This window comes from Dipteris shenzhenensis, chromosome 24 (genome assembly GCF_047967505.1).
Source record: "Dipteris shenzhenensis isolate YYH24624 ecotype China chromosome 24, Dip_SZ_1.0, whole genome shotgun sequence".
In the NCBI taxonomy this organism is placed as follows: Eukaryota; Viridiplantae; Streptophyta; class Polypodiopsida; order Gleicheniales; family Dipteridaceae; genus Dipteris; species Dipteris shenzhenensis.
In genome coordinates, this window is record NC_141619.1 from 28,963,204 (window position 1) to 28,980,080 (window position 16,877).

Below are 16,877 nucleotides of genomic sequence, written 5' to 3' on the forward strand. Positions count from 1 at the left end.
GGCCTACTAAAGAGCTAGGAGATGCTTGCAATAGAGAGGTTGATAAGATAGTTGGGAGTTTGGAATTTCCTTGAGCCACAAAATGTCATTGTATTTTGAAAAATTAAAACTCTTGCAGACATTTCTTGGACTTGTGGACTTTCTCGACCTGCCATCATCCATGATCTATGGTGCTCATCATACCTAATTTTGTGTCGACCTACTTCAATGTTAGCACTTAAATGTTTTAAGTAGCCTAGTGGTTGAAATTTGACGGTTAAAATAACCAGTCTAAGGGGGATTGTCTTAGTATAGCACTGTGCAACAAATTTTAGGATAGCACGGCAAGAGTGCAGAGATAGCATGGTAGTAGTGTAGGATAAGTGATCGCCAGCACGGTGATTGGTTGCACTAGGGTATTAATAGCCACCAGTGCAGTGGGTTGCTTCTATTACTACAAGATGAATGGATTTGTGGATGTGTGGATTCATTATGGGATTTAATAAAACCAGTGCGGTGGTTGTTGGGATATACTAAAAACAAGCATGGGATTTGCCGTTTGGGATTTACAAAAACAATTTGATAAAACTGGCATGGTGGTTGTTTGGGATATACTAAAAAGCATGGGATTTACAAAAACAAGTGTGGTGGTTAGTTTGGGATTTACTAAAAGAAGCATAGTCCCAAATACATTTTCCATTTTCTAGGATAAGTGGAATATTTTTTAATTGCAATGAGACTACATTTTCTTAGTACTATCTCAGTCGTCCTCGTCCACCACTCCAAGACATCCCAAGATGTGCTCATGCGTATCTAAATCCAATTTGAATACACTCTTGCCCTTCTTTTGTTGTGGCCGGAGTAATAGCTCTTAGTAGATGAGAGTACACAAATGTTTGTGGACTCTTATGTAGTAGTTCGTAATTGCGGCCTCTCTTGGATGTTTTTTTGTACTGAAAATTTCAAACTACTACATCCCACTTCTCATAGGTTATTCCCCAATTGTCCTTAAATGCTTCCCTTGTGCTTAGGTTTTGTGCACTGCAATAGAAAGTATGGGTCATCTTTCTCATTCTCCCCAGAGGTAGTGATAACTGCAAAGTTATCCCCCTCTTCCAAGCAGCCAGTGAGGTCATCAAAACTCTCCCCAAACTGTGGTGGCCAATCGTTTGTCTCTCCATTGTTTCTCACTCCATCTGAACATAGAGGGAAAACTTGAACTCACTCCCATGTCTTCATAGTTGCAATGTTCTCACAATCGTCATGATCCCCTATGATGCACGCACTGCAAAAACAAGTAAGTTTTCTTGTTTTAATTAGTTGGTTGTTGGAAAAGCCCCATATGATGTGCATACCACGAACTCCTTTAATTTTCTCGCAATCGTGCTGGCTTCTTCCTTGCACTTCATGCACTTTCACTTCATGGAACACTCTACGTACTACACTATTCTTAAGCCTTTGTTTATTGTATGATGAATGCGCGCCTATGGAGAGGTTGGTTGTAAGCCATGTTATAGCATCATGGGCATCATTGAGTTTTTCTTGGGCATCATTGAGTTTTTCTTGAGGGCATGTTAATTGGTGTTTAATTGGTGTTTAAATAGAGCTTTCTTAACAACACCACCACATCTATCATGTGCACCCTTGCCATGGCTAGACCCAAAGAAATTCCACATCATGTTTGGACCGGTCAAGGATTTGAACCTTGAGAAAAAGTACAATCAGAGGAAGCACCATCTAACTACACGTAATGTTGTTTTATATTTTTTGCATGGGGGCATTGACATTTTCAAATCTCCTCCATTTTAGAGCAACATGGTTGTCTTTCCTCATTTCATTTGGATAGACATGAAATGTCTTCTTCTTCAGCTCCTGCAATGCTTGCATGTTCCACGAATGTATTCAATGCGGTGCCACTCACGATCTTCCTTTGGACAAACCACTAGCTCCCACAGAGACCTTAGTCTACAAAACCTGCTCTCCCTTGCAACACATGATGAGGATCCAAGTGGCCTACAGATTGTGCATTCATCGGGGAGGCATGGGCATCGATCCTTGCTCCAACATGACCAGATCTCAAGTCATTCATAGCTTGCCAGGACGGGTCAAAGTCTATGTGTGTTTTGCAACAACAAACATGCCTAATTGAAACGTCTGGATTCTGATCCATAAACTTGAGATACATCTCCATCTGTTGCTACTGACCCAACATGCGGGAACAATAGAATAGTGAGTCCCCTTTTTGCACTACTAAAACAAGACAAAACACAGTCTAATTAAAGTATGTAATGAAGAAAAATAAATTTCAGCCACCACTCTAGTTTAGGACAATCACAATTTCAACTATTGGGCTAGTTTAGGATAGTCACAATTTCAATCACTGGGCTGGTTTAGAACGTGTTCAGTACAATCATTCACCAGGCTAGTTTAGGACTCATTTAGGACAGTCACAATTTCAACCACCGGGATGGTTTAGGACACTGTCACAATCTTAACCACCGGGCTTGTTTATCCTGATGGTCTCAACTTCACATATTAGACAATAACAAGTATATTGCTTTTCATTTCTGAATTTCACAATTAGAAAATAACAATATATTTCTCTTCGTTTCTAAATTTCACAATTTCAATCACAATTTATGTCGATAACTGCTTGCTGTTTGTCGTGAACCATTTGTCTTGAACCAGCACCAGGCTGGTGTAGGACAATCAGATTAATTCCAATCCGTCCCAGTCTAGAAATAGTGGTATATGACTCAAATAGCAAGAAATTAAATTTAACGAATTTAAATACTAAGAGACACAATAATTTCAACCACCGAACTGGTCAATAACTAATGTTTGTTCAACCACGTTGGTTCAAGAGAATCACATAACTAGTGATTGAGCTGAAGCAACCACGGTTGCATGAGTTTCCAACCACCAGGCTGGTTTAGTAAAATAATAATATATAGATATTCTATTGCCAAATATATTTTTGTTAATTTTTGCTCAACCACGCCACCAGGCTAGACAAGAACTAACGTCTGTTCAATCACGCTAGTTCAGAACAATCACAAAATTGGCAATTGAGCTGAACTAGCCTACATTTGCATGATGTTCCAACTATTGGGCTGGTTTAGGACAATCACATTTAGTCCAAGCTTGGTTTAAGAAATGAAACAAGTAAACTATCCCAAAGCTCAATCACAAATAACCACCAGGCTAGTTTAGGCACCACTAACCTGTGTTGTATTCAGCATGTGTATGATGTGCTCCTCAAACACCTTGCATCCCGTCCGCTTTTTACAAATGTCCTTTCTATTTGGATAAACTCTCGTATTCTTGTGCCAAAACGTCATCACTGTAGCAATGACTTAGGCTGTCTCTCCTTTTCTTGCATTCGGTTGAAGCCTCGGTTTGAAGCCCACAGACTTCTCAGATCAGGATGATCGTGCATTGCTTCTTCTCTACGTTCAATAGCTGCTGGAGCCACGCGTTGGCCCTTTTGATTGACAACGTCTTTGACATTATAGGCCCAAGCCGTTTCTCCTTTGTTTCAGGGGACACCAACATAGCTAATGTCGCCCTCTTTGAAGCTATTTGATCTAATCTGTACACCCATTTCACTTTCTGTAGGCCATTTCTTAGGTTAGAGAGCATCGTCTCTTGGGCATGCATCTCTCGAGGTGTTGGTAGGGTTGTTACTACGAACTTTAGGGTGCAGGCTAAAGCTTGTGAAGACTTGAGATTGGTAATCACTTGAATGGCTTGATGTTGCTGCCTACAATGCTCCCACCAATCATGACACCATAGCTCGTGTTCTTCGCTTCTATGGCAATGATCGAATGTGTGCATCTACAACCACTTCTTGCTATTGCTCTACAAGGAGTCTTCTTTCTTCTCATCGTTTCTCCCTTTGTAGATGTTACAAAAGTGTCTTTCATTGCCATTTCAATACCGTGCCAACACTTTCCTCGACCCACAATTTGCTCCTTGTGCCTTGACCTGGCTTTTTAGATTTCTTGTCTTGCAGCCTCTATCTGCTTATCTTGCAAGCCATGGCGAGTTGCATGTTGCCATTGACGCCATGGCCACAATAAGTCCAAAATAGACCCAGAGAACCTAGCTGGTGAGGCAAGCAAAGAATAGAAGACAAATTACCCGAAAGAAGACAATGGTAAACCAAAGTCTGTGCAAGGTCACGTTGAGGTTTGCAGTGCGTTTGCAGGGTGGGGGCTGGTTGCAAGTACTTAGTCTTCCAAGATTTGATGGGTGAGAGGTCTGAAAATTTAAAATTCGTGGGAATAGCAAAATTTTTAGCTGCCGATTTTCCCCCCTTCGATGATACACGTCAGCAGAATTGGATATCCCAAACAAGTGTAATGTGGCCTGAAATTCTTCAAAACACAAATAGGCCAAAGGGCACGCTATTGGGTTTGATGTTGTGTATTATGAAATGCAATGACCTTTAGCACAACATTGGAGGCCCGTTAAACCATGCCTAATGTTCTCATTTAGGTGTGTTCTTGGGTTGAGGAGGAGCTCACGTAGTGTACTTTTAAATGATTACTTGGTTGCATGTATGTATAGGATAAAATTTTGATGTTTTTAAATAAATTGCTATATCCTATAGTCTTCTGGATGCATGTTTCACATGCAACATAGCACTTGTAATCCTTTAATGGTCTCGTTCCAAATCCTTATTCCATTATTTTTTGAGTTGCTCTCATGTTCAAGTTTGGAATGTGTACTACAACTTGAGGACAAAGTTTGCCGAATTCCATTGAGCAATGCATAAATTATGGGTCATGCAAGATACCTATATACAGAAAAGTCCCTGAACCTCACAAAAAATGGCTACACCCAAGCAAACAATGACCCTAAACTAGCATAGAATTGTATTTGCATTTGCATTAGTATTGTAAATTATAAAAATGGTATAAACACCGAGTAATAAAAAACGACAACAAAATCATGCAAATGACAAGTCAACTCCATTTTTGAAAAAAATCCCAAAAAATGTGCATTTTGTCAAAATTAGAGGGACGAAATATACACTTCATGTCAAACATTTTCAAAAACTAGTACTTTCATGAAAAAATAATGCATAAAATATTACTTACATTTTACTCCAGAACCCAAAAATGTATAGTATTATCAATTGAAAAAAGGTTCTCTCTTAAATTTGAAAAACATGACAAATCACAAAGAAGAAGAAACTCCTTCATTCAACTAAGAGAGTCGTTAGAGCTTTTGCTTTAAAATACCAATTGTTTTTTGTGCAAGTGCCCATATACATTAGGGAATTTTGGACTCAAAAAGGGCCTCATAAGGAGTGAATTAGCAAAATGGATTAAGAACTAAGAAGGTCTATAAAGGGTCCCATCACCCCCATATGAGTCCAAAAAAGTGCACCTCCCTAGGCTTTGGTGGTCCCAAAAAGTGCACCTCCCTCTCTCACTTGGAGGATACCCACCATGTGCAAGAAGTCCACCCTCTTTATACCCCAAGGTGGTCCCCTCTCCTAAAAAGCATCTCACACGTACTACTTCCCCCAAAATTTGAAATTTTTTAAAAGTGCCAAAAATGACCTGAAACCCTTCCAAACCTTCCCCCAAACCATGCATATGCACCCAAATCCCTTTCCAACCCTTGAATCCTTCTTCTACTCACCACAGTCACTTGCCAATGCGTCAATCCTTCTTCTTCTCACCTAATCACTTTCTAACCCCTAAATCCTTTTTCTTCTCACCATAATTATTTTTCGTCGCTTTTCCAACCCTCTCATGGCTCCATTGCAAGATTCTCCTACAATGTGGTGCTTGTTGTAGTTTGATAGTGTAACAACAAAGCTATTTTGTAATCTAATTTTTTTAATTACTTTCACTCAATAACTCAAATCTATTTTCTCACATCTCTTATTGATCCATTTCAGTGTTACCACAAGAAGTAGAAGTGTTTCCTGAGTGTTACAAGCGCATGCGACAAAATGTGTTCATGGCAGGGTGCGGTGGAGAAAGCAATCAATCAAAGGGTGCAACCTACATTGTGCATGAGGGCTATGTCTAGGGATTATGAACTACCTTCTCTATGTAGCTTATTGGATAAACATTATTCAAATCTTTTCAAATATGTGGAAGTAATCTCGATTGGATTTCAAGGAACTTGAACATGGATGGATAGAACATTGAGGCAATCAAAGGTAGAGGGAAGAATCTTCTTCAACGTGATGGAAGTGGTCATTCTTTAGCATTTACCACTATACCCATCAACATTTTTCTATCTTGTATGTGTTCTTTTCCTTTAGAGGACATCTATTATATTATAGTGTGTCCTTTTGTAGACACTATATTTTGGCTCCCCAATGGTTGTACTATCCATTTCTATGGTAATTGATATTATTTCATTCTAAAATAAATAAATGTTATCATTCTCATGAAATAAAGCAAAATCATAATCTATGTTGTTTTATTATTGTCATCTTATTGATGCTGCTTGTTGAAGTTTACCCAAAACTCAATTTCAAAAAGGCCTCTTAGCCTCAATGTGCATGTGGGTGTGCAATTGGATCAAACAATGTAAGTTTGGCCCAAATGTGTGCTTGGCCAAGAGGACTTTGTTGGGTCTTGTGACATTACTTCTTGCCCCTAATCAGCCCCTTCTTGGTGATTAGCAAGTTTCTCTATAATGAACAGGAGTACACCCCATTAGCCACACATCTATACAAAAAATCAATTGAGCCAAGAAGAACAAGTATTGTGTAAATAAAGAAAGGCAACCACTTGAACTAAGCTTCAACAAAATTGAGCCCCAAATAGTGGTTCTCAATAAGTGAAAGAGAGAAAAGATGATTTGGAAAAATATTAGGCAATCTTGAACCCCCCCCCCCCCCCCCCAAAAAAAAACTATTAGGCATCCTTGATTTGTTGGGAACCAATATTTGGGGCAAGGAGAGACATTCCCCGAAAACAATTTGAAAAAAAATGGCTAGATTGCCCCAAGTGTGAGTTGAGCAGTTGCGCCTGCTCACACTTGGGGCCATCTGGCCAATTTTTTTCAAATTTTTTTTGGGGGAATGTCTGTCCATGCCCCAAATACTAGTCCCCAATAGTGGCATGGAGAGAAATTCCCCCAAAAACATTTTGAAAAAAAATGGCCAGATGGCCCTAGGTGTGAGCAGGCATGACTTTTGGCCAAATGGGGTCCGCATCGAGAGACATTCCCCCAAAAACAATTTGAAAAAAAATGGCCAGATGGCCCCAGGTGTTAGCCCATCTAGCCAAAAGTCGCGCCTGGGTCCCCGTTTGGCCAAAAGTTGTGCCTGCTCACACCTAGGGCCATCTTGCCATTTTTTTTCAAAATGTTTTTTGGGCCCATGTCTCTCCATGCACCAAACACTATAAGGGACTAATATTTGGGGCATGGAGAGACATTCCCCCAAAAAAAATTTGAAAAAAATGGCCAGATGGCCCAGGTGTGAGCAGGTGCGACTTTTGGCTAGATGAGGTCCCCGTCTGGCCAAAAGTCACGCCTGCTCACACCTAGGGCCAGGACCACGTCTGACCAAAAGTCGTGCCTGCTCATGCCTAGGGCCATCTGGCCATTTTCTTTCAATTTTTTTTTTGGGGGAATGTCTCTCCATGTCCCAAACCCTATTGGGGACTAGGAATGTAGAGATATTCCCCTTTTAAGAAATTGAAAAAAAAAAGGCCAAGGTGTGAGCAGGCACGACTTTTGGCCAGACGGGCCCCAAATACCAGTCCCCAATAGTGTTTGGGGCATGGAGAGACATTCCCCCAAAAAAAATTTGAAAGAAAATGTCCAGATGGCCCTAGGTGTGAGCAGGCGCGACTTTTGGCCATCTACCCGATGGCCAAAAGTCGCGCCTGCTCACACCTAGGGCCAGGGTAGATGGCCAAAAGTCGCGCCTGCTCACACCTAGGGCCATCTGGACATTTTCTTTCAAATTTTTTTTGGGGGAATGTCTCTCCATGCCCCAAATACTAGTCCCCAATAGTGTTTCGGGCATGGAGAGACATTCCCCTTAAAAAAGTTTGAAAAAAAATGGCCAGATGGCTCTAGGTGTGAGCAAGCGCGACTTTTGGCTAGCTGGGTCCCCGTCTAGCCAAAAGTCGCGCCTGCTCACACCTAGGGCCATCTAGCCTTTTTTTTCCCAATTTTTTTTGGGGGAATGTCTCTCCATGCCCCAAGTACTAGTCCCCAATAGTGTTTGGGGTATGGAGAGACATTCCCCCAAAAGAATTTTTAAAAAAAATGGACAGATGGCCCCAGGTGTGAGCAGACGGCCCAAAAGTCACGCCTGCTCACACCTGGGGCCATCTGGCCATTGTTTTTTAAATTTCTTTTGGGGGAATGTCTCTCCATGCCATAAATAATGGTCCCCATGCCTACATGGGAAAAAACAGCCCTGTTTGGAGGCCCATATCTTCTAAATGGTGCAAGATATGAAAATAATTCATAGTATAACTTTTAACAGTCTTTTGATTCCCTACAACTCTTATCTGCCCAAACTCGCCATCTAAGGCTTCAAATTTGCATTTAGAATTGGGCACGTAAATCCTAGCCAAGAAAACACTTTAGAGTGCCTTTTTTACATCCTCGAGCCATTATTTGCCCATTTGAATGATTGAACCATGTAAGTCACAAAGTATCAAAGTTGTATCTTGGTGTAAAATCTACAACTCTCTCTTACAAACTTTCCCCAAAATCAATCATCTTCTTAGACATATTTGCCTTTCCAAAGTGCTCACTCTCAATATGTTGATGAAATTGTGAAAACAAGTCATGGAAGCAAAAATATAGTGCAATGACCTATGGCCTCACAATGGGTACTCACAAAAAGTACACATATTATACTCTACAAGGTTGATCTACAAACTCTATTCATGGTTTGTATATGTCCCATGCGCATCCCTTTCACTTTTGCATGCATATGCATATTATACTACAAGATTGATCTATTACATAAATTCAATCATATTTATTTCTTATGTATTATGTCCTTCTCTAGTTATTGTTTTAGTGTTTACACTAAAACCAATAAGAACAAATGTCACTCTTTAACTTTTAGAGACAATTTGTCATTATTAACCTAAAGTAATACATTCTAAAAGATTTAATCTAATAATTTACATAACAAAATATAGATATCCAATGTGGTATAAAACATTTCTTGGTATACTCAATCAAATCATTTTTATCCAATGTACATGAATGCTTCCACTCAATGAAAGATAGTATTTACATCCATGTGCCTTTCTAAGAACTTCTTGATCTATAACGTTTTGATCTATAAGAGAAAATAATAATCATTTTAAGGTATGCCCCATTGTGGTCGTGAATTCACTTCTCATAGATATTGTAGTAGCAATGTTTGGCATGTCCCTAAATGGTCAATTTTGATGCATCCTGACAATTGCAATAAGTAAATCATTAGTATTTCTTTAAAATCATTAACTTAGTAATAGAAATCAAAATATCTACAAAATAGCTTCAAATCAAACAAAGCCTAGGAATCAAATCAAATCTTTATTCTGTCCAATACATCATAATCCATAGGAATCCATTTGCTTCTTTCTCTCTCTCTCTCTCTCTCTCTCTCACACACACACACACACACACACACACACACATAGAGCATGGGAATCCATCTCTCCCCCCCCCCCCCCTCTCTCTCTCTCTCTCTCTCTCTCTCTCTCTCTCTCTCTCTCTCTCTCTCTCTCTCTCACACACACACACACACACACACACACACACAATGCATGGGAATCCATATCTCTCTCTCTCTCTCTCTCACACACACAATCCATATCTATCCTGGTGTAAAGGCCATCCTTCCCCACCAAGTTTTGTAAAACCCGCGTGGGTCTTGGTGGTTAAGGCTCTGGTTTCTGTCGTTGGGTGTTGTGTGTTCGATCCTCAGGGGTCGACGTCGGATGAGTCAGAACTGGCTCCTTGGGATTGTTCCTACGACGTTAAAAAAACTATCTATCCTGGTGTATAGGCCATCCTTCCCCACCAAGTTTTGTAAAACCCGCGTGGGTCTTGGTGGTTAAGGCTCTGGTTTCTGTCGTTGGGTGTTGTGTGTTCAATCCTCAGGGGTCGACATCGGATGAGTCAGAACTGGCTCCTTGGGATTGTTCCTACGACGTTAAAAAAACTATCTATCCTGGTGTATAGGCCATCCTTCCCCACCAAGTTTTGTAAAACCCGCGTGGGTCTTGGTGGTTAAGGCTCTGGTTTCTGTCGTTGGGTGTTGTGTGTTCGATCCTCAGGGGTCGACGTCGGATGAGTCAGAACTGGCTCCTTGGGATTGTTCCTACGACGTTAAAAAAACTATCTATCCTAGTGTATAGGCCATCCTTCCCCACCAAGTTTTGTAAAACCCGCGTGGGTCTTGGTGGTTAAGGCTCTGGTTTCTGTCGTTGGGTGTTGTGTGTTCGATCCTTAGGGGTCGACGTCGGATGAGTCAGAACTAGTTCCTTGGGATTGTTCCTACGACGTTAAAATAACTATCTATCCTGGTGTATAGGCCATCCTTCCCCACCAAGTTATGTAAAACCCGCGTGGGTCTTGGTGGTTAAGGCTCTGGTTTCTGTTGTTGGGTGTTGTGTGTTCGATCCTTAGGGGTCGACGTCGGATGAGTCAGAACTGGTTCCTTGGGATTGTTCCTACGACGTTAAAATAACTATCTATCCTGGTGTATAGGCCATCCTTCCCCACCAAGTTATGTAAAACCCGCGTGGGTCTTGGTGGTTAAGGCTCTGGTTTCTGTCGTTGGGTGTTGTGTGTTCGATCCTCAGGGGTCGACGTCGGATGAGTCAGAACTGGCTCCTTGGGATTGTTCCTACGACATTAAAAAAACTATCTATCCTGGTGTATAGGCCATCCTTCCCCACCAAGTTTTGTAAAACCCGCGTGGGTCTTGGTGGTTAAGGCTCTGGTTTCTGTCGTTGGGTGTTGTGTGTTCGATCCTCAGGGGTCGACGTTGGATGAGTCAGAACTGGCTCCTTGGGATTGTTCCTACGACGTTAAAAAAACTATCTATCCTGGTGTATAGGCCATCCTTCCCCACCAAGTTTTATAAAACCCGTGTGGGTCTTGGTGGTTAAGGCTCTGGTTTCTGTCGTTGGGTGTTGTGTGTTCGATCCTCAGGGGTCGACGTCGGATGAGTCAGAACTGGCTCCTTGGGATTGTTCCTACGATCTTAAAAAAACTATCTATCCTGGTGTATAGGCCATCCTTCCCCACCAAGTTTTGTAAAACCCGCGTGGGTCTTGGTGGTTAAGGCTCTGGTTTCTGTCGTTGGGTGTTGTGTGTTCGATCCTCAGGGGTCGACGTCGGATGAGTCAAAACTGGCTCCTTGGGATTGTTCCTACGACGTTAAAAAAACTATCTATCCTGGTGTATAGGCCATCCTTCCCCACCAAGTTTTGTAAAACCCGCGTGGGTCTTGGTGGTTAAGGCTCTGGTTTCTGTCGTTGGGTGTTGTGTGTTCGATCCTTAGGGGTCGACGTCGGATGAGTCAGAACTGGCTCCTTGGGATTGTTCCTACGACGTTAAAAAAACTATCTATCCTGGTGTATAGGCCATCCTTCCCCACCAAGTTTTGTAAAACCCGCGTGGGTCTTGGTGGTTAAGGCTCTGGTTTCTGTCGTTGGGTGTTGTATGTTCGATCCTCAGGGGTCGACATCGGATGAGTCAGAACTGGCTCCTTGGGATTGTTCCTACGACGTTAAAATAACTATCTATCCTGGTGTATAGGCCATCCTTCCCCACCAAGTTTTGTAAAACCCGCGTGGGTCTTGGTGGTTAAGGCTCTGGTTTCTGTCGTTGGGTGTTGTGTGTTCGATCCTCAGGGGTCGGCGTCGAATGAGTCAGAACTGGCTCCTTGGGATTGTTCCTACGATGTTTAAAAAACTATCTATCCTGGTGTATAGGCCATCCTTCCCCACCAAGTTTTGTAAAACCCGCGTGGGTCTTGGTGGTTAAGGCTCTGGTTTCTGTCATTGGGTGTTGTGTGTTCGATCCTCAGGGGTCGACTTCGGATGAGTCAGAACTGGCTCCTTGGGATTGTTCCTACGACGTTAAAATAACTATCTATCCTGGTGTATAGGCCATCCTTCCCCACCAAGTTTTGTAAAACCCGCGTGGGTCTTGGTGGTTAAGGCTCTGGTTTCTGTCGTTGGGTGTTGTGTGTTCGATCCTCAGGGGTCGACGTCGGATGAGTCAGAACTGGCTCCTTGGGATTGTTCCTACGACGTTAAAAAAACTATCTATCCTAGTGTATAGGCCATCCTTCCCCACCAAGTTTTGTAAAACCTGCGTGGGTCTTGGTGGTTAAGGCTCTGGTTTCTGTCGTTGGGTGTTGTGTGTTCGATCCTCAGGGGTCGACGTCGGATGAGTCAGAACTGGCTCCTTGGGATTGTTCCTACGACGTTAAAAAAACTATCTATCCTGGTGTATAGGCCATCCTTCCCCACCAAGTTTTGTAAAACCCACGTGGGTCTTGGTGGTTAAGGCTCTGGTTTCTGTCGTTGGGTGTGTTCGATCCTCAGGGGTCGACGTCGGATGAGTCAGAACTGGCTCCTTGGGATTGTTCCTACGACGTTAAAAAAACTATCTATCCTGGTGTATAGGCCATCCTTCCCCACCAAGTTTTGTAAAACCCGCGTGGGTCTTGGTGGTTAAGGCTCTGGTTTCTGTCATTGGGTATTGTGTGTTCGATCCTCAGGGGTCGACGTCGGATGAGTCAGAACTGGCTCCTTGGGATTGTTCCTACGACGTTAAAAAAACTATCTCTCCTGGTGTATAGGCCATCCTTCCCCACCAAGTTTTGCAAAACCCGCGTGGGTCTTGGTGGTTAAGGCTCTGGTTTCTGTCGTTGGGTGTTGTGTGTTCGATCCTCAGGGGTCGACGTCGGATGAGTCAGAACTGGCTCCTTGGGATTGTTCGTACGACGTTAAAAAAACTATCTATCCTGGTGTATAGGCCATCCTTCCCCACCAAGTTTTGTAAAACCCACGTGGGTCTTGGTGGTTAAGGCTTTGGTTTCTGTCATTGGGTGTTGTGTGTTCGATCCTCAGGGGTCGACGTCACGGATGAGTCAGAACTGGCTCCTTGGGATTGTTCCTACGACGTTAAAAAAACTATCTATCCTGGTGTATAGGCCATCCTTCCCCACCAAGTTTTGTAAAACCCACGTGGGTCTTGGTGGTTAAGGCTCTGGTTTCTGTCATTGGGTGTTGTGTGTTCGATCCTCAGGGGTCGACGTCGGATGAGTGGCTCCTTGGGATTGTTCCTACGACGTTAAAAAAACTATCTATCGTGGTGTAAAGGCCATCCTTCCCCACCAAGTTTTGTAAAACCCGCGTGGGTCTTGGTGGTTAAGGCTCTGGTTTTTGTCGTTGGGTGTTGTGTGTTCGATCCTCAGGGGTCGACGTCGGATGAGTCAGAACTGGCTCCTTGGGATTGTTCCTACGACGTTAAAAAAACTATCTATCTATCTCTCTCTCTCTCTCTCTCTCTCTCTCTCTCTCTCACACACACACACACACACACACACTCTCTCTCTCTCTCTCTCTCTCTCTCTCTCTCTCTCTCTCTCTCTCTCTCTCCACAACATAGTCCTCTTACCCTCGCTCTCATACAAGCCCCTTTTGAGCAATCCTAAAATGAAGTACTCCTTCAAAATGTGTCTTACATCTGGTCTAGGGGAAGAGGAGCGCTTCATAAATATGGAAAGAATGGGAGAAAGAAAAGAGGAAGAGATTGAGAGGAAGAGGCTAAGAGTAAGAAGAGGTTGTGAGGATGTTGAGAGGAGAGGCTAAGGATATTGAGAGGGGGAGGATGAGTGGAGGTTGAGAGGAGGAAGCTGAGAGGAGGCTCAGAGGAGGAAGAGATTGAGAGGAGGAGGTTGAGGGGAGGTTGAGAGGAGGAGGAGGAGGCTGAGAGGAGGTTGAGAGGAGGAGGAGGAGGCTGAGAGGAGGCTAAGAGGAGAAAGAGTCTAGGAGGAAGGTCGGGAGTTAATGGGGATAGTTTGGGGGCTCTTGGGAGGTGTTTGGGGGGTTGGGGACACTTTTGGAAAATTTTAATTTTTTGGAGGGAAAAAAACTCATGATTTTGGGGGCCCACGGAGTGAGGGAGGAGAGTAGGGGGACCATCAAAAAGTCAAGGGGGGGAGTAAATGCCCCAAGAGGTGGTAGGGGAAAGAGGAGGCAAGTGGGAGCCTAGTGGGGAGTCTCTCCACCAATGAGAGGCCAATATGGAATCCTCTATTCTTTTAATGCCCAAGCCTTCCCATTTACTAATCCACAAATCTTAAGGGACTAATCCAAGAGGCCCTTTTTGAGTCCAAAATTTCCCTAATGTTTTTAACTCGAATCCATATACAAGGATTTCTAAATCCTATAAATCAAGCATGTCCAGACATCGATGAATTCCTTTTTTTTTTCTTTTATCGCATTGTTTAAGCACCTCTAGGTGATATGTTCCATGAAGTCCATTGGTTGAAAGAGTTTTTTATGAATTGACTTCCACATAAGTAACAACATTGCCCTCATGGATAAGTACACATTTCTAGAATACTTGTTGTACATAGCATGCTATCCACAAATTGATAATTCGTAAAATGATGTGACTTTAAGATCTAATACAATTTGATGAAACACTTTTACTGCATTGTCTAACAAAACAACTTTTCTTTTTTATACACACTTGATCAAATGTTTGAATTTTAATATATTTTGACATTAAGATGGGTAGGTATATATGGAGTCCACGACCATAGAAGAGGTTTATTCAAAGCAAGTATGTCTCTAGATTTAGACAAAAGCCCAACGACTCAAATGGTAAAATTGCGAACGGTCTTGATTAGTACAATGTATCATTTACTGTGTTTCTATCTATTGGTTTGATTCAGAGGGAGCTAGCCTTTACAAAAATATAGATTTTAGTTTAAAAAGGCTAGATTTGGAAGCATGAGTATGCTAGCAATTGTCTTTTTGAAAAATTCATAAAGTTTTGGATTCTGGAATCCACTATGTTGACAAGCGTGAACATAATGATTTTTTTAGCTGAAAAAAAGTAAAGTTTTGTCAATAGAATAAAAATTTCATATGAAAAAAGATGAATTTCGATTTATGAATGAACAAAAATATCGTTCAAAAAACTTCGTCACGTAAAACTTTCATCGACGAAAAATTTCCGTCGAAATTTTTTTTCCCATCAACGAAATTTTTTTCCGTTGATGAATTTTGGGATTCCAGAATCGAGTGGGATTCTGGAATCCCAAATTTCATCGATAGATTTTTGTTTCCCCAAATTTTATCGACGGGGAAAAAAAATAATTTCCATCAATGAAATTTGGAATTCTAGAATGCCACTAGATTCTGGAATTCCAAAATTCATCGACGGAAAAAAATCTCTGTCGATGGGGAAAAAAATCTATGTCGACGGCAAAAAATCTATGTTGACGGAAAAAATTTCTGTCGACAGAAATTTTTTGTCGATGAAAGTTTTACGTGATGAAATGTTTTTCCTTATACTAGAATGACATTTGCATTCACTCATGTTAGAAATTTTCCTTTTTTCGGATGAAAATCTTGTTTCCTTGATAGAAATTTTTATCCGTTCAACTTTATCACAACAAAGTGGATTCCATAATCTAGATTTACATCATTTTTAAAAAGGACAACATTTTTCATCTTCATGATTCATATTTAGATCAAAATAAAGTAATCCACTAAATTGTACTACTCACAATCATCTAAAATTTGACCATTTAGATATTTGTTTCTTTCTACATCTATCAAAATATTTTCTTCAACAAGCCTCTTCTTTATCTATGGACAACATATACCTACTTATCTTAACACCACATATATTCTCTAATTCAATGATAAGGATGAACTTCAATGATTGGGATGAAATTTTCGTAGAAGAAAAAGCACATTTTTGTAATTGTAAGTAAGTAATGTGTTATACTTTACGTAGACATGCATGAATTATTAGTAGTTTCAAAGAATATTAGATCATATCATTAAACTTGTTTTTTTCAATTTATCATTTGATGTGAAAAGTAGAAACTTTTTCATCTTTCAAGTAGCAATATGTACATTTCTCAAAAGAAGTTTGAAACTATGCTTATTTTGTAAAAGTTATGAAAATAGTTCTCCTTAATGTCTCCAAAAGATTGTAAAATTGATCAATATTTAAGACTAATGAAAAATCATAATAGCCTGTTGCAAACAACAACTCATCACTCATTGTCATTTTTCATGACTCGCTGTTTATAAGGAATGCATAAGGATTTGTCCGGTTATGTTTTAAACTATTCTCAATGTATTGATTTCGTCATAAAGGATTGATTGGGTGTGAATTCGAGATGATTTTAGTTTGAGGGCAAAACATTTGAAGCAAAAATCTAGAGTGACAAACATACAATGCTCATCCTATGCTCATATGGCATACATTATTAATTTGAAGTAGTTGTGGTTGAATTTGGCAACTCCAACATTTGATAGGGTAGTACTGGAATGGATTGAAAAGGATTGGATGTGTAGGACCTAGCTTGGAACAAACCAATTGAGTAGTTGGAAGTCTAGATGACATGATAGAATTGGTAGTGTAGGATGGGGAGAGGATGGGCCACAAAACATTAGACCAGATAGATTCAATTAACATGCCAACATTCAAAAAATATAACTAAGGTAGCATAGGCTCTGTGATTCATAGTCAAGACTAGGTACGATTGGATTGGACCAAACTAGAATGGGCGTGCTTGGGGTTCATGGCATGATCCTATAGTGTAGAACCCAAACGAATAGGTAGGCTTTGTAGGACCAACAAGGTCCAAAGAAGTAGGGTATGGCATAGCTATAGGGGCCATCTGTCAT